The 18,715-nt window shown below is 43.2% G+C and overlaps 1 long non-coding RNA gene and 1 pseudogene across 1 annotated transcript in view; both read right to left on the bottom strand.

Moving 5' to 3' along the window:
- Positions 1 to 10,685: 10,685 nt before the first annotated feature.
- Positions 10,686 to 18,715, bottom strand: part of LOC148774151 (uncharacterized) — a 32,201-nt gene continuing 24,171 nt past the window's right edge. Inside the window, exon 4 of the long non-coding RNA XR_016036103.1 lies at positions 10,686 to 12,202. This is a non-coding gene — a long non-coding RNA (uncharacterized LOC148774151). The remainder of the gene's footprint in view (positions 12,203 to 18,715) is intronic.
- Positions 17,652 to 18,683, bottom strand: LOC148774154 (28S ribosomal RNA; annotated as a pseudogene).

Genomic DNA, 18,715 nt, shown 5'->3' with positions numbered 1-18,715 from the left:
TTGCTCAACATTAAATAGGACTCCCTGACCCTAAAGCTTCCCGGGTGGCTCAGAGGGTAAAGCGTCTGCCCGCAATGCGGGATATCTGGGTTCGATCCCCTGGTAGAATACAATCAATGAAATCAGAAAGAGTTGTACACGACTGAGCAACTGCACTTCCCTGACCCAACCTGGCCTAGATTTGCTTCCTGGACCAGGCAGGAGCTCAGCAAACATAGTCTCAGGGGGCTATTTACAAAAATTAATTACCGTTTCCGAAGTGTCTGCGAAGAGTAAGGCGCTTTACATAACTATCTTTAAACCAGGCTGGAATTTTTGTCCCCACTTGACATAAGGGAAAACTGACATTCCAAGAGCTTAGCGGCCTGGGCTCTTTCCCTCTTCTGTGCTGGATTCAGAAACCACAGAGCCTGAAAAACGGACGGGCATTCAGGGTCCCAGGATCCTTAGTGGGGAGATTTCCTAGAAGCTCAATCAAGTCCACCCCTCCACCAGGCGGGGAAGCTGACCAGCCCCAGTGTCGGGCCACTAGCTCCACTGCTGTGCAGCGACTCCTATCCAGTCGTTACTGTGTCCCAGGCACAGTCTCCCCTGGGCTGGCGGGACAGTCACCACCGTCAGCACATAGGCCCTCCAACTACCTACTCTTTCTTTTGGAAGACGTGTTTAAAATGTTCCTTAAATGATTTCATGCTACTAATTTGTCCTCTCCCTGTCTCTAGGATTTCCCTGGTGGCTCAGATAGTAAAACATCTGCCTACAATGCGGCAGACCTGGGTTCAATCCCTGGGGTGGGAAAATCCCCTAGAAAAAGAAATGGCAACCCACCCCACTATTCTTGCCTGGAAAATCCCATGGTCGGAGGAACCTGGTAGGCTACAGTCCATGGGGTCCCGAAGAGTTGGACAGGACTGTGCTACTTCACTTCACTTTTTGTCTCTAGGAGGTACTTGCCCCACCCACAGGCCATTCTGTGCACCCTCCCTGCATAGAGGTCCTTTTCCCCTGCTTAAAATTCTCCGCATCTTCTCAGCCAACCTAGAGAGAAAGGAAGGCCTCTGCAGGGCCTGCTTCTCTCTCTGACTTCTCTCTTGCCATTTCTCCCTGAGTCCCTGTGCTGCAACCTCTCTAGTCTTGAAACTCTCTGCCATAACCCCTGGCATGGCTGCCAGCTTCTTGTCAGTCATGTCTCTGCTCAGCTGGCATCTCCATAAGGCTTTCCTCCATCAACCAGTCTAAATCAGTTCATGACACAGCATTCTGTCTCACTTTCTTTGTACATGTCATCATTGGAAAGCATCTTGTTCATTTCTTTGTCACTCACCCCCCACCCACCAATGTAAGCCATGAGGGTGGAGACAGCACCTGTGTTCCCTACACATGGTGAATGAGTGGGCTCTGCTTGGGCATGTCTAAGGCCCTGTGGCTCTGCTTGGCTGCAGTATCGCTTTCACATCCCCCTTTCCCACCACACTACACCTTGGTTGATGCAGCTACTCAAGATCAAGTAAGGGCAATGGTGACTCCAAGACTTGCTTTTATTAATTAATTAATTTACTTATTTGCACGGGATCCTTAGTTTTGAGATACAAACTCTTAGTTGTAGCATGTGGGATCTTGTTCCCCAGCCAGGGATGGAACCTGGGCCCCCTACATTGGAAACGTGGAGTCTTAGACACTGGATCACCGGGGACGTCCCTCCAAGGCTTGCTTTACAATCAGTGGCAGTTTTGGAGCAGCACACAGAGATAACTGCCCCTGTAGCTGTTGGCTGCTCAAACTCACTGCCCCTCAAGTGTCTCAGGGCAGAGACAAAATTCTTTCCTCCAGCTCTCCAGCCATATCACCTGAGACCAAAGCACCATATGGGGCTGGTTAGGAGTTTGGCTTTCAAGTCAAGTCTCTGCATGAGTGGAAATCCTCCTCTCTATCACTTTTTTTTTCATGATTCTTGGAGTCGCTCAGCCTCTATGTGCAATAGATTCTTTCTCTGAAAAATAGATATAATAATTATATCCACTTCCTAGAATCATTGTGAGGATTAAATGAGATAATATATAAAGCCTGTGAAGCAATAAGTATTGACTTGTGCAAAGGATATCACTATTTGCATTTGAAATGAGAATCTTAAATCAAGCAAGATAATTTAGTAGATATGTTTCTACTATTTACAGTACTTATGGAGTTAAAATATGGCTTTCAGAAATCTCAAGGTCTTAAGAATGTTAGAGTGCTTGGAAAGAGGCCTCTAAACCAGAATACTTAAAAATATGAAGCTCCCATTGGTAAAGAGGCAAAGAATTTGAATCTTTTGTATGAAGGATACCTTGTTATCAGGGCCATGACATATCATGAATAAATGACATATCTAAAGGAAAAGCTAAAAGTTATGTGAACTAAACAGGGCTTTAAGCCTACACGTCTGTTTTCTAGCAAAGGTTTAACGAATAAAGAAATAAATGTGTGCTAACAACTGACTGCTTCTGTACTAAGACCTGGCTACAGGCTAAAAAACCACAGGCTTCACTGGCCCTTTTCAAAAGAAAAAAAGGCATTTTGAATGCTAACAGCATTAACTGCTGGGTTTTGAACAGAAAGAAGGTGTAGACTGAGCCAATCTCTTATTTGACTTGAGTAGTTCTTTAAAATACTTTATATTCCATTTATATTTTAGGTATGTTTATATAAACATCTTTTTGTTCAAAAGTTAGTAAAAATGTGCTATTTAGTAAACAATGAGAAATTCAACTTTTAACTTTATAATTAAGAATTCTAAACCATTCTAAAGGAGATCAATCCTGGGTGTTCATTGGAAGGACTGATGCTAAAGCTGAAACTCCAATACTTTGGCCACCTCATGCGACGAGTTGACTCACTGGAAAAGAGTCTGATGCTGGGAGGGATTGAGGGTGGGAGGAGAAGGGGACGACAGAGAATGAGATGGCTGGATGGCATCACCGACTCTGTGGACATGAGTTTGAGTGAACTCCGGGAGTTGGTGATGGACAGGGAGGCCTGGTGTGCTGTGATTCATGGGGTTGCGGAGAGTCGGACACGACTGAGCGACTGAACTGAACTGAACTGAAACCTTATGCGGTGAGGGTGCAGTTACCTCACAGTGTGAAGTAGAAGACTATCATGACATATTTTTTGAAAGTATTATGGAATTTTTCAAACCTACATAAAAATAAAGGAAATATCATGAACCACTTGGCTTCAACAATTACCAACGTGTTAGTTTATCTATCCCTCCCCCTACTTTCTTTTTTAACTCAAATATTTTAAAGCAAATTACAGACATGTTTTACTTGACTTGACCAAATTTAAACTCCTTCATTTTCTCAAAGGTGTTTTTTTGGCAGTTGAGTTGTAGGAATCTAGATGCAAACAAAGTCCATACTTTAAGGGAAAAAAAATCCCAAACTTGGACATAGACAAACTGATGACTGTGTGTCCTTTCTGTGTAACGCTGGAGTGTTTTCCAACAGGCCCATGGAAGAATTATCTCCTTCTCTAGTGTAGCTTTACTGTGACTTGTTATTTTAGAGTATTTAGTGTACTCTTTAAGGGTAGGTGTGAATTTATAGAAAAATGACACGGATGCAAATGCTTCTTGGTCAGTAGCAGTGTAAATGAATATTGGTCAGTAGAGATATAAAAGAGATGTCCAGTGTATATTGAGTGTATATTGACTCCATGTATATTGAGTCTTTTGAATTCTTTTTGCAATAATTCTTTTTTACTGGTTCCCTTTATCCTTCCTTGATAAATGCTCACTTGATATGGGTATAGGACCATTATTTTTAAGTTTTTAAATTTGACAATACATTGTGTTTTATTATTATATCTTTTAATCTTCCTCTTATTTATAGCAATCCACCCTCCCTTTAGCTTCATACTATTAATTTGCTGAAGAAACCAGTTCATTTATCCTGTAAAATGTTACAATCTGGATTTATCTGGATTCCTCATAATGTCCATTAACTTGTATCTCTGTCTTTTGTATTTCTTGTAGCTCATACTTAGATCTAGAGGCTCTATCAGATTTGGGTCCCATTTATTAAGGCAAGAAATATTTCATAAGTGCTCCTATACCTACTGCAGCACACAGAGAGGCACATGACCTCCACTGCACTTTGAATTATGGCAAGTTTGATGAAAGGTTCAGGTGTGGTCATCCTCATCGCTCCTTCCCCATGGGATTTGTTATGAATTTATTGTTTCTCAGCTCCAAAAATGCACCTGAGCCCTCTAAATATTTTTCCTTGGCCAGCAAGCAGAGAGCTCTGGCACTAGAGGGCAGTAGAGAGTCATTGCAGGAAAAATGATTTTGGCTTCCTGTGTTACAGGTACCTTTTCAGAGTTTCTGGCTTGTCTTGATTTTTTTTTTTTTTTTTTTGATGAAGAGAAGCTCTTCATTCTAAAGTACCCAAATTTATCGGTCTTTATGTTGTGGACTCCGTGTCTAGTTTAATAAATTCTTTCCTGTCCTGAGATCACAAAAATAACCTCCAATATTATTTTATAAAATTTAAAAGTTTTGTCTTTCAAATTTAAGCCTTTAGTATATCTGGGTTAATTCATTTTTATGTTTGGAGCAAGATATGGATTTGTTTCTCTCTTTCCTTGATAGTTATCTGATTATCCCAGGACCATCTATTGCATAGCTCTTCCTTGCCCCACTGCCAGTTCTAATCATATGCTATTTATCCTTTTAGTTATTCTCCAATACTTATTGAGCACCTACTTTGTGCTAAGTCCTTTCATAGATGCTGGGGCTCCAGCAGAACAAAACAGACAAAATTTTCAGGGGAGCTAGCATTCAATTCGGAGAAGGCAATGGCAACCCACTCCAGTACTCTTGCCTGAAAAATCCCATGGACGGAGGAGCCTGGTAGGCTGCAGTCCATGGGGTTGTGGAGAGTCAGACACGACTGAGTGACTTCATTTTCACTTTTCACTCTCATACATTGGAGAAGGAAACGGCAACCCACTCCACTGTTCTTGCCTGGAGAATCCCGGGGACGGGGGAGCCTGGTGGGCTGCCGTCTATGGGGTCGCACAGAGTTGGACACGACTGAAGTGACTTAGCTGCAGCAGCAGCATTCAATTGGAGGAAGACAAACAATGGACAAAATATAAATTAAATATTTGTTATGTCACGTGTTGAAAAAGGAACCCTATGGACAGTTCACATAGCAAGGGAAAACAAAATAACCTGAAAGATGAAAAAAATGCTCAACCTAACTCATAATAAAGAAGAATCAAATAAAATAACTATACAAGAAATTTTTTTTTTTTTTGCTCCCGTCAGAATGGCAAAAATTGAAAAGTTTGGCGTGCACTTGATTGGCAAGGCTATGAAGAAACATGACTTCCTTTCATTTATTGCTTGTAGAATCCAACTTAGGACAAACATTTAGAAAAACAATTGGCAGTGCATGTCAAAATTGTAGATGCATATATCTGGTCCCATCACTTCTTGGGAAATAGATGGGGAAACAGTGGAAACCGTGTCAGACTTTATTTTTTTGGGCTCCAAAATCACTTCGGATGCTGATTGCAGCCATGAAATTAAAAGACGCTTACTCCTTGGAAGGAAAGTTATGACCAGCCTAGATAGCATATTAAAAAGCAGAGACATTACTTTGCCAACCAAGGTCCATCTAGTCAAGGCTATGGTTTTTCCCGTGGTCATGTATGGATGTGAGAGTTGGACTGTGAAGAAAGCTGATCGCCGAAGAACTGATGCTTTTGAACTGTGGTGTTGGAGAAGACTCTTGAGAGTCCCTTGGACTGCAAGGAGATCCAACCAGTCCACTCTAAAGGAGATCAATCCTGGGTGTTCATTGGAAGGACTGATGCTAAAGCTGAAACTCCAATACTTTGGCCACCTCATGAGACGAGTTGACTCACTGGAAAAGACTCTGATGCTGGGAGCGATTGGGGGTAGGAGGAGACGGGGACGACAGAGAATGAGATGGCTGGATGGCATCACCGACTCGATGGACATGAGTTTGAGTGAACTCCGGGAGTTGGTGATGGACAGGGAGGCCTGGCGTGCTGTGGTTCATGGGGTCGCTAAGAGTCAGACACGACTGAGCGACTGAACTGAACTGAACTGAACTGATACCCTTAAACCCTGCAATTCCACAGTTCCATTTCTTGGCATTCATTCTACAGATATGCTTGTATACACGCAAAACATAATATAATTTTGTTCATTGCAGTTTGTCTTAACAAAAGATTGGGAATAATCCATGCATCCATCAGTTTTGGACTGGTTAAAATTTTATGCACGCACACACACACACACACACACAGAGGAATACTACACAATGAAAAACTAATCACAATGCAGGAGTTCTCTGTGTACTTTTGGTAATATCTCAAAGATATATTGCAAGTGTAAAGAGTAAGGTGAAAAACTGTAGAATAGGTTAGCTTTGTGTTTAAAAAAAAGAGAGAGAGGTAGGAACCAAGAATTTCTTGACATTTTCATAAACTGGAAGGTACACAAGGAACTAAAGAAGGTGGTTCCCTATTTGGGATTGAGGCTTGAACTGGACAGACGGTGGGCGGGATTGTAAGCGAGACCCTTCAGTGTCTCTACTGTGGCAAAGAGTGCTTCTTGGGGCAAATAAACAAGGGAATGGTGTCAGCATAATGTGGAACCTGCATTGTGTAGCGTGTATCTGTCCCAGTACATGAATGTTTTGTGCTGAGTTGACAGAGGAGCCTGGTGGGCTGCAGTCCATGGGGTCGCTAGGAGTTGGACACGACTGAAGCAACTTAGCAGCAGCGGCGCTGAATGTACAGTTCCAAATGCAATAGAGCCGAACAAGCTGAGGGAATATGATGTGGAGGTGATGCCATTCACCCCGCCTCCTCCCTCTCCACTCAGTTGAACACATTCTCTGTCTTGAAGTGCTTATGAAATAATTATCCTGATCTTCTTGAATTTTTTGAGGACAAGACTAGTAAGGTGCTGCTGCAGTCTGATTCTACACAGGAGCGGCAACAACTTTTTTTTGCCGATACACTCCTCAAAAGCACGGCAGAAAAATGTCATCAGGCTGCCTTACAAGAGCGTTCCTAGGTGTCTTCTGCTGAGATGCATTTGCAGTGATAGAAAAAGATGATTGTGGTGTGGTCTGTGCTTTGTAGGAGAAGATTGTATTTGGAACTCTGTAAGCTGATTCTAAATGAAAAAAGGTAGTAAGACAGCCCAGAAATGCTAGTGCAAAAGAAAGAACCACAATGAGCCAAAGCCACCAGCATCGGCACCTACTTTATATGCAAAGTCTCAGCGGCTTACCCTGCAGCTTCTATTGGTGATGGCCTCCTGCTTTGTTTCCATAAGCCACCAGCTTCCATCTTTCCTCACCTGGTCAAAGTAGCTTTACCCCTTTTTTTCCATTAATGGTAAAGTCCTTTGCTGCTGCTGCTGCTAAGTCGCTTCAGTCGTGTCCAACTCTGTGCGACCCCATAGACGGCAGCCCACCAGGCTCCCCCGTCCCTGGGATTCTCCAGGCAAGAACACTGGAGTGGGTTGCCATTTGCTTCTCCAATGCATGAAAGTGAAAAGTGAAAGTGAAGTCGCTCTGTCGTGTCCGACTCTTAGCGACCCCATGGACTGCAGCCTACCAGGCTCCTCCATCCATGGGATTTCCCAGGCAAGAGTATTGGAGTGGGGTGCCATTGCCTTCTCCTTTACCTCATATTATAACCTTTGTCTATTAGCTGTTTAACAAGTTTTTAAAACGATGCTAGTGTTTTGTTATGGATTGTTTTGTTACTGTTATGGTTACCAAAATGTGGAGATTCTGAGCTGTTTGCCAAAACCCTATTTTCCTCAGTAACCCTGTTATTTCTGTGGTTTTATATGTGTACCATCAGATTTTAGAATCATGTGAGTCCCTTGCTATTCAAAATTTTTAAACAAAGAAAATGAATAAACTATAGGAAGATTTAAAAATTAAAAATTCTATACTCCCACCACAGTAGAACTAACACATAGCAGGATGAGAACGCCAAGTTGGAGAGGGACAACTTTCCCTTTGACCAGAGGATCAGCCTTTCTTGTGGCCCATGAACAGCTGGCAGCTGCTGTGCAAAGGCCTATCCTGCTCCACAGGGAGAAAGTTCATGAGGTCCAAAGGCTGGGCACTGGCAGGTGCTAGAAGAATCTCATTGCCAGAGACTCTGGGGAGGTTGGTTATTACAGATGCCCAATGTTCTGTGAGGCCTGAACAGGGCAGGGAGACCAATGGCAGAACTTTTTTTTTTTTAATATATATTTATTTATTTGGCTACCCTGGGTCTTAGGAGCAGAACACAGGATCTTCGATCTTCGTTGTGGCACACAGGATCTTTAGTAACAGCATCAGTTCAGTTCAGTTCAGTTCAGTCGCTCAGTCGTGTCCGACTCTCCGCGACCCCATGAATCACAGCACGCCAGGCCTCCCTGTCCATCACCAACTCCCGGAGTACACTCAAACTCATGTCCACAGAGTCGGTGATGCCATCCAGCCATCTCATTCTCCGTCGTCCCCTTCTCCTCCCGCCCCCAACCTTTCCCAGCATCAGAGTCTTTTCCAGTGAGTCAACTCGTCGCATGAGGTGGCCAAAGTATTGGAGTTTCAGCTTTAGCATCAGTCCCTCCAATAAGGGATCAATAGTTCCCAGACCAGGCATCAAACGTGGGCCCTCTGCACTAGGAGTGCAGAATCTTAGCCACTGGACGCCAGGGAAGTTCCAGCACTCCTTTACTGTTGCTTTTGCAACTTCTTGTTATTAATACCAGAAAGTGAAAGTGAAGTCGCTCAGTCATGTCTGACTCTTTGCAACCCCGTGGACAGTAGCCCACCAGGCTCCTCCGTCCATGGGATTCTCCAGGCAAGAATACTGGAGTGGGTTGTCATTTCCTTCTCCAGGGTATCTTCCCAACCCAGGAATCAAACCCAGGTCTCCCACATTGCAGGCAGACCCTTTAAACTCTGAGCCACCACCAGAGTCCCCTTCAAACTTTGTTATTTATCTGGGAATTTGGTAGAAATGTGCTGTCTCCAATATCCATACAGGTTAATCAGATACTGGCAGGAGGGTGAGGGCACTTTTTTTTAGTTGGAGGCTGCAGGGCTAACAGTTTATCCTCTCTGGGTTGTGAAATGTCTCTTCAGGCTCTACCTAAATGACTCCTAAGGAAGACACAGAACCCCGGGTTTTATCGTCACTCAAGGCCCACCCAGCCTTAACCAGAGGCTCTAGGAGAGAGTCTGTTCCTTGTCTATTCCAGCTTCTATTGATTCTAGGTGTTTCTTGAATAGTGACTGTGTCACTTTAAGCTCTGCCTCTGTCTTCACATTGCCTCTTCCTTTTCTCTGTGTTTCTCTTATAAGGATATTTGGATTGGATTTAGGGTCCACCCTGGTAGTCCAGGATGGTCTCATCTCAAGATGTTTTTTCCAAATAAGTTAAAATTCATGAGTTCTGGGGATTCAAACGTAGGCATATCTTTTTTTTTGGGGGGGTGGCCACCATTCAACCCACCACTGGGGAGGACAGCCCATAACAGGAAGGAGTGGGCCACTTCTCTAATCCAAGAAAATGCAGAGGAATCTGAGTAGTCAAGTCTTTATCTGATTTTGGTGGCAGGGTAATGATGGCTTCACAGAGCCTGATTAGACTGTCTGGCCTAGAAGTAGCAGAGATGTAAGTTTCATGCAAAAATGTTTTCTCATGACTACTCTGATCTTTTTCATCTTTTGTGCCCCTATTTGGTTTTGGGATTCATATTTGTCCTCACAAATTTGAATTCGATTAGAGAGGTGATAAGTCACAAGACAGGATTAGTTGGTTATATGTGACACTGAACTTTGCCAACATGCATGCTTCAGTTCAGTTCAGTCGCTCAGTCTGTCCGACTCTTTGCGACCCCGTGAATCGCAGCACGCCAGGCCTCCCTGTCCATCACCAACTCCCGGAGTTCACTCAAACTCATGTCCATCGAGTCAGTGATGCCATCCAGCCATCTCATTCTCTGTCGTCCCCTTCTCCTCCTGCCCCCAATCCCTCCCAGCATCAGAGTCTTTCCCAGTGAGTCAACTCGTCTCATGAGGTGGCCAAAGTATTGGAGTTTCAGCTTTAGCATCAGTCCTTCCAATGAACACCCAGGACTGATCTCCTTTAGGATGGACTGGTTGGACCTTCTTGCAGTCCAAGGGACTCTCAAGAGTCTTCTCCAACACCACAGTTCAAAAGCATCAATTCTTCGACACTCAGCTTTCTTCACAGTCCAACTCTCACATCCATACATGACCACGGGAAAAACCATAGCCTTGACTAGACAGATCTTTGTTGGCAAAGCAATGTCTCTGCTTTTTAACATGCTGTCTGCTGCTGCTGCTGCTGCTGCTAAGTCACTTCAGTCGTGTCCGACTCTGTGTGACCCCATAGACGGAAGCCCACCAGGCTCCCCCGTCCCTGGGATTCTCCAGGCAAGAACACTGGAGTGGGTTGCCATTTCCTTCTCCAATGTGTGAAAGTGAAAAGTGAAAGTGAAGTCACTCGGTCATGTCTGACTCGTAGCGACCCCACGGACTGCAGCCTACCAGGCTCCTCCATCCATGGGATTTTCTAGGCAAGAGTACTGGAGTGGCCTGCCATTGCCTTCTCCGTAACATGCTGTCTAGGTTGGTCATAACTTTCCTTCCAAGGAGGGTCTTTTAATTTCATGGCTGCAATCAGCATCCGCAGTGATTTTGGAGCCCAAAAAAGTCTGACACTGTTTCCACTGTTTCCCCAACAATTTCCCATGAAGTGATGGGACCAGATGCCATGATCTTAGTTTTCTGAATGTTGAGCTTCAAGCCAACTTTTTCACTCTCCTCTTTCACTTTCCTCAAGAGGCTCTTTAGTTCTTCATTTTCTGCCATAAGGGTGGTGTCATCTGCATATCTGAGGTTATTAATATTTCTCCCGGCAATCTTGATTCCAGCTTGTGCTTCTTCCAGCCCAGAGTTTCTCATGATGTACTCTGTGTGTAAGTTAAACTAGCAGGGTGACAATATACAGCCTTGATGTACTCCTTTTCCTATTTGGAACTAGTCTGTTGTTCCATGTCCAGTTCTAACTGTTGCTTCCTGACCTGCATATAGGTTTCTCAAGAGGCAGGTCAGGTGGTCTGGTATTCCCCATCTCTTTCAGAATTTTCCACAGTTTATTGTGATCCACACAGTCAAAGGCTTTGGCATAGCCAATAACATGAATGCTTAGTCTGAAGTAAAAATAATGGGGCTCCTGGCATCATATGAAGTCACTAAGACTTCAGGGGAAAATATCAAAGAATTCTGGGATATCAGTGGGTATGGCTGTCCAGATTGGTGGGACTCCAGTGGTCCATGAGCTCTCCAAAATGCTGGGATTTTGAGGTGGGGTGGAGCACTGAGGATTTTCAAAGGGGCAAAAGCAAATGAATGGTGAAAACGGAAGAAGCAACTGACTCAGCATGAATGAACCCCGCCTCGGGCCGCCCCCGACACCTACCCCCGCAGTACAAAGGGTAAGATCTTCACTTTTAGGCCCAGGAAACCAGAGGCCTGCCTGGGAGCAAGGCGGGGGGTCGGGGGGGGTGTCCCGCGTTGCCAGGCGACCATAGGGTTCACCCGAGGTAACCCACAGGGACTTGGTAGACGTGAGGGACGCCATCTTGGCCCGTTGGTCTCCGCTGCGTTATTTTCATTCTTCTGACTGATTTGTAAAATAGGCCTACCAGTGTCTTTGAGCCCTGCCTCACAGGACTGTGGAGGATCACAACACGGTACAAACAACTTATTTTAAAAGCATTCGTAGCCAGTGAATCCCCCTGGTGTCTCTGGGTTTTCCTTTTCCCCAACTGACCTGGGCGCGAGGGGAAGTCCGCAGACACGGGGGTCCCTGAGGAACCGTTACACCTTGTGGTCTGCCCGGTGGAGGCCTTTCTGGACGGTCCGAGAGGCGAGACTGCGGGTCTGGGGTCCTGGAGGCGCTGGCAAGGCTGGGGTTGCCGGGAAGGGCCTGGCAGTGGTCGCAGAGGCTCCAGCAGAGCCCAGTTACTGAGGTCTTGTCCGTGATTGCCTAGTGGCAGGCGGCCCAAATGAGCGAGGGGCTGGGCTGGGGGGACCGAGCACCGGGTGGGCCAGGTGCTGTGCCGGTGGGTGCCCTGCAGAGGAGAGAGAACCAGCGTTCTGTAGGGTATTTTGCTTTCCAGAATGATTTTCATTTATTTACCTGACCTCACTGAATCCTTTACTGCAGTCCTCTGGGATGTACGAGTTATTATTATTATCCCCCCTCTATGGGAGTGATGGTGCTGCGGGTGCAGAGCTTCATGGCTGGGTTAAGGCCAACTGATGCCCTAAGGACAGCTTTACAGTAGTACCCCCTTGGCTTTTCCATGGTTTAACATGGCATCTTAAGAATACTGAGCCTTTCTATCCTATTAATATAGTGTATTTCACCATTTACTTAGATCCTCTTTGATTTCTTTCATGTTTTTTTGTAATTTATTAGCTTACAGCATAGAGATCTTGCACATATTTTGTAAGATTTGTATTTAAGTATTTTATGTTTTATGGTATTGTTGTAAATGGTACTTTTAAAAAAAGTCAGTCTTCACTAGTTCATTTAATTGTGTATATTAACAAACAGTTTTTAAAATATTGACCCAGTATCCTGTGACTTTGTGAAACTCATTTATTCTGCTTCGTTTTTGTAGGATCTTTGGCATTTTCTTCCCCCCGCCATCAACTTTATTGAGCTATAATTGATATATAAATTTAAAGTGGTTTCCCAGGCAGCACAGTGGTAAAAAAATCTGCCTGCCAATGCAAGAGACACAGGTTAGATCCCTGGGTTCAGAAGATCCCCTGGAGTAGGAAAAGGCAACCCACTCCAGTATCATTGCCTGGAAAATTCTATAGACAGAGGAGCCTGGCGGGCTACAGTCCATGGGGTCACAAAGAGTTGCACACGACTGAGGGACTGAGCACAAGTTCAAAGTGTGCAGCATGCTGATTTGAAACAAATATATTACAGTATGATTACCGTCACTGTGTTAGCTAGCACCACTACTGCATCACATAATTACCATTTATTTTTTGTGGTAAGATTTAAGATGTCTACTTTCTTAGCAGTTTTCAACAGTACAGTACTGTTAACTGTGGTCACAATGCACTGCATTAGGCTCCCAGAACTTGTTCATCTTCTAACTGGAAGTTTGTACCCTTTGACCAACATCTTCCTGATTCCCCCACTCTCCTAGCCCCTGGTAACCTCAATTCGATGCTGTATTTCTGTGAGTTGTGTTTTTTAGATTCGACATAAGTGATACAGTATTTGCCATTCTGTGTCTGAATTATTTCACTTAACATAGTGCCCTCAAGGTCCATCCAAGTTGTCACAAATGGCAGGATTTCCTTCTTTCTTATGGCTGAATAATATCCCATTAGATATGTTATACTGTATATTAGGGCTTCCCTGGTGACTCAGTGATAAAGAGCTTACCTCTAATGCAAGGGATGCAGGTTTGATTCCCAGGTCAAAAAGATTCCCTGGAGAAGGGAGTAGCAACCCCCTGCAGTGTTCTTGCCTGGGAAAATCCCATGGACAGAGGAGCCTGGTGGGCTATAGTCCATGGGGTCACAATAGTGTCGGACATGACTTAGCTACTAAACAACAACAAAATTTTTTATTAATATATGGAGGGCTTCTCAGATGGCTCAGTGGTAAAGAATCTGCCTGCCCATGCAGGAGACACAAAAGTGGGTTTGATCCCTGGGTTGGGAAGATCCCCTAAAGGAGGAAATGAGAAACCCACTCCAGTATTCTTGCCTAGGAAATTCCATGGACAGAAGAGCCTGGTGGGCTACAGTTCACGAGTCACCAAGAGTCAGACATGACTGAGCAACTGAGCACACATGCCCATTAATATATCTATCACACCTTCTCTAGCCATTCATTCATAGATGGACACTTAGGTTGTTTCCCTATCTTGCCTATCTTGAATAATACTGCAAAAACATGGGAGTGTAAATATCTCTTTGATATCCTGTTTTTATTTCCTTTGAATATGTACCCAGAAGTTGGATTGCTGGATCTATTGGTAGTTCTAGTTTTGCTCGTTTGAGAAATCTAATAAACCAAACTGATAGATACAGAGAACAGATTGGTGGTTGGCAGAGGTGGGAGTAGGGTGGGCAAAATGCAAGAAGGTAGTCAAAAGGTGCAGACTTCCAGTTATAAGATATGTAAGTTCTTGGGATGTATTATACAGCATGGCAACCAAAAAAAAAGTATATTCTGCTACTGTTGTATGTCTATTAGGTCCATTTAGACTAAAGAATGGTTGAAGTCCAATGTTTCTGATTTTCTGTCTGGACAATCTGTTCAGCTTGGAATATTGAAGTCCCTTGCTACTATTTTATTGTTGTCTATTTCTCCCTTCAGACCTCTTAGCTTAACACATTTAGGTGTTCTGATGTTGGGTGCATATATATTTATAATTGCTGTATTCTCTTGATGAATTGGGCTTCCCTGACAGCTCAGTTGGTAAAGAATCTACCTCCATTGCAGGAGACCCTGGTTCGATTCCTGGGTTGGGAAGATCCCTGGAGAAAGGAAAGGCTACCTACTCCAGTATTCTGGCCTGGAGAATTCCATGGACTGTATAATCCATGGGGTCACAAAGAGTCGGACACGACTGAGCAACTTTCACTCACTTGATGAATTGACCCTTTTATTATTATATAGTGACCTTCTTTATCTATTATTGTTTTCAGCTTAAAGTCTGTTTTCTCCGATACAAGTATAACTACCTTCACTCTCTTTTGTTTTCTACTTGCATGGACTATTTTTTTCCATCCCTTTACTTTAAGCCTCTGAGTGAATTTACAGCTGAAAGTGAGTATCTTGCAGGCAGCTTATAGTTGAATTTTTAAAATCCATCCAGTACGTTTTGAATGAAGAATCTATATGTTTACCTTTAGGGTAATTCTTGATATGTAAGGACTTACTGATACCATCTTATTGATTGCTTTCTGGATGTTTTGCAGTTTCTTTTTTTCTTGCTGCCTCCCTTTGTGAATTGGTTATTTTCTGTGGTGGTATGCTCTGATTTTCTTCTCTTTATCTTTTGTGAATCTACAGTAAGATTTTGTGCTTTATGGTTACCTCAAGGCTTACATGAAACCTCTTGTAGATGTTATCAGTCTGTTTTATACTGCGAGCAACTTAGTTTCACTAACATGCAAAAACCCTACCCTTTTACTTCTCATCCATTTACACTTTCAATGTCAAATTTTACCTCTTTTGGTATTGTGTATTTATTAAGAAATTATAGTAACTGTGAAGTTAATGTTCTTGTCATTTCACCTTTATACTATAGTTAAGTGGCCAACACAGTATCATATTACAGTATGAGAGTTTTCTGAATTTGACTATTTATTCACTCTTTACCTAGGTGTTCTATGTATTTGTATGTTTTCATATTACTAATTAGCATCATTTCATTTCAGCTTGAAGAACTCCTTCTAGCATTTCTCATAAGGAAGGTCTGGCAGTGATGAACTCCCTCAGTTTTTGTTTGTCTGGTGAATTCTTTTTTAAATGGTGTTTTGTAAACATTTTCTGTGATTATATTATTTATTTATAGGGCTGCACTGGGTCTTTGTTGCTGTGTGTGGGCTTTCTCCAGTTGCAGCCAGCAGGAGCTACTCTTTGTTGAAGTGTGCAGACTTCTCATTGCAGTGGTTTGTCTTGTTGTGGCACACGGGCTTAGTTGCTCCACAGCATGAGGGATCCTCCTGGACCAGGGATTGAACCCATGTTCCCTGCATTGGCAGGTGGATTCTTAACCACTGGACCACCAGAGAAATCCCATCTGGTAAAGTCTTTTTTTTTCCTTTTTGTTGTTCATTGTTTTTACTTATTTTTTTTAATTTATTTTTTTAATTGAAGGATAATTGCTTTACAGAATTTTGTTGTTTTCTGTCAAACCATCTGGTAAAGTCTTTGTTGTTGTTTAGTTGCTAAGTCATGTCCAACTCTTTATGGCCCCATGAACCGTAGCCTGCCAGGCTCCTCTGTCCGTGGGATTTTCTGCGCAAGAATCCTAGAATGGAGTGCCATTTTCTTCTCTAGAGGATCTTTCTGACCCAGGGACCAAACCCACATGTCCTGCATTGCAGACAGATTCTTTACTGCTGCACTACCAGGGAAGCCCAAAGTCTTTGTTTCTCCTTAATAAAGAACAACTTCGTCAGACAGAGAATTCTCAATATGTAATTGATATCTAATTCTTGAGTATATCTTCGAACTCTTTCCTGGCCTATAGGATTTCTGCTAAGAAATCCACTGCTAGCCTAATAGGAGCAGCTTTGTAGTTTACAGTCTTTTTTCTTGCTGATTTTAGGATTCTATCCTTGTCTTATATTTTTGGCAGTTTTATTATGTGTCTTGGAGAAGATCGTTTCAGACTGAAGTAACAGGGTGATCTAATAGCTTTGTGAACTTGAATGTGCAAATTTCTCCCAGGTTTGGGAAAGTTTAGCCATCGTGTCTTCAAATAGTTTTTCTATCTCTATCTCCCTTTCTTCTCCTTCTGGAACTCCAGTGATTCAGATTTTGTTTCTTTTGATGGTGCTCTGTTGTTGCACACACATTTGTGATTAGCATATTTTCTTGGAGAAATAACCCCTTTATCATTATGCAATAGTCCTATTTATCCCTTGTAACATAGCTTGTTCTGAAGTCTATCTAATATTAACATAGCTACGCCAGCTTTATTTTGATTAGAGTTTGCTAGATGGTACACTTTTTTCAATTCTTTTACTTTTAGAGATCTATATTATTATATTTAATATCTATCTAACATTGAAGAAGGAAATGGCAACCCACTCCAGTGTTCTTGCCTGGAGAATCCCAGGGACGGGGGAGCCTGGTGGGCTGCCATCTCTGGGGTCGCACAGAGTTGGACACGACTGAAGCGACTTAGCAGCAGCAGCAGCAACAATAATATAGATATTTAGAGATCTATATTATTACATTTGACATTCTATTTGGAGATAAAACATAGTTTTGTCTTTCTTTTTTTTTATTTTTTAAATTTTATTTTCCCTTTATTCTTACTTCTTTAGACTTGAAATATTGATAAAATGAGTCCTCCCAAACTAGTTTATAGTTCCCATGGCTCAATAAAATCTTTGTAACTTTCACCTACTGTATTCACTCAGTTGGAAGATAATTTCTTTGTTCATATTATTCTATAATTTTAATATTTACATTATATAATCTTCCACTGAGATTTTAGGAAACTATTTTTTTTATTTTATTTATTTATTTATTTATTTTTGTAATTAATTTATTTTTTATTGGAGGCAAATTATTTTACAATATTATATTGGTTGGTTTTGCCATACATTGATATGAATTCGCCCCGGGTTTACATAAGTTCCCCCTCCTGAACTCCCCTCCCACCTCCCTCCTCCCTTTATCCTCCCTCTGGGTCATCCCCGCATGCCCGCCCCGAGCATCCTATAACATGCATTGACCCTGAACTAGTGATTCATTTCACATATGACAACATACGTGTTTCAATGCCATTCTCCCAAATCATCCCACCCTCACCCTCTCCCACAGAGTCCCAAAGACTGATCTATACATCTGTGTCTCTTTTGCTGTCTCGTATACAGGGTTATCATTTGCATCTTTCTAAATTCCATATATATGCGTTAGTGTGAGGCCCCGCTTTCACGGTCTGTATTCGTACTGAAAATCAAGATCAAGCGAGCTTTTGCCCTTCTGCTCCACGGGAGGTTTCTGTCCTCCCTGAGCTCGCCTTAGGACACCTGCGTTACCATTTGACAGGTGTACCGCCCCAGTCAAACTCCCCACGTGGCACTGTCCCCGGAGCGGGTCGCACCCGGCCGGCGTGCGGCAGGGCGCTTGGCGCCAGAAGCGAGAGCCCCTTGGGGCTCGCCCCCCCTGCCTCACCGGGTCAGTGAAAAAACGATCAGAGTAGTGGTATTTCACCGGCAGCCCGCAAGGCCGGCGAACCCCGCCCCGCCCCCTCGCGGGAAACGGGGGTGCGCCGGGGGCCTCCCACTTATTCTACACCTCTCATGTCTCTCCACCGTGCCAGACTAGAGTCAAGCTCAACAGGGTCTTCTTTCCCCGCTGATTCCGCCAAGCCCGTTCCCTTGGCTGTGGGACAGTGGGAATCTCGTTCATCCATTCATGCGCGTCACTAATTAGATGACGAGGCATTTGGCTACCTTAAGAGAGTCATAGTTACTCCCGCCGTTTACCCGCGCTTCATTGAATTTCTTCACTTTGACATTCAGAGCACTGGGCAGAAATCACATCGCGTCAACACCCGCCGCGGGCCTTCGCGAAGTTTTGTCTTTCTTATAAACCAATTTGACAATCTCTTTTAGTAGGTGCTGCTGCAGGTATGTCTAGACTATTCACATTTAATGTAATTATTAACATTACATTGGGTCCACTATTTTATTATTTCTGTTTGTACCCTAAAAAAAATAGGGTACAAACAGAAATAATAAGGGTCCACTATTTTATTATTTCTGTTTGTACCCTATTTTTTTTTACTCTTCTATTTCATTTTTCTTGCCTTCTCTTCACTTATTTCTAATATTTTAAAATACTCCAAGTTAATTAC

This window comes from Moschus berezovskii, chromosome 23 (genome assembly GCF_049115385.1).
Source record: "Moschus berezovskii isolate FMDL1 chromosome 23, NW_MosBer_1.0, whole genome shotgun sequence".
Taxonomy (NCBI): Eukaryota; Metazoa; Chordata; class Mammalia; order Artiodactyla; family Moschidae; genus Moschus; species Moschus berezovskii.
This window is presented reverse-complemented; position numbering and strand designations above follow the sequence as displayed.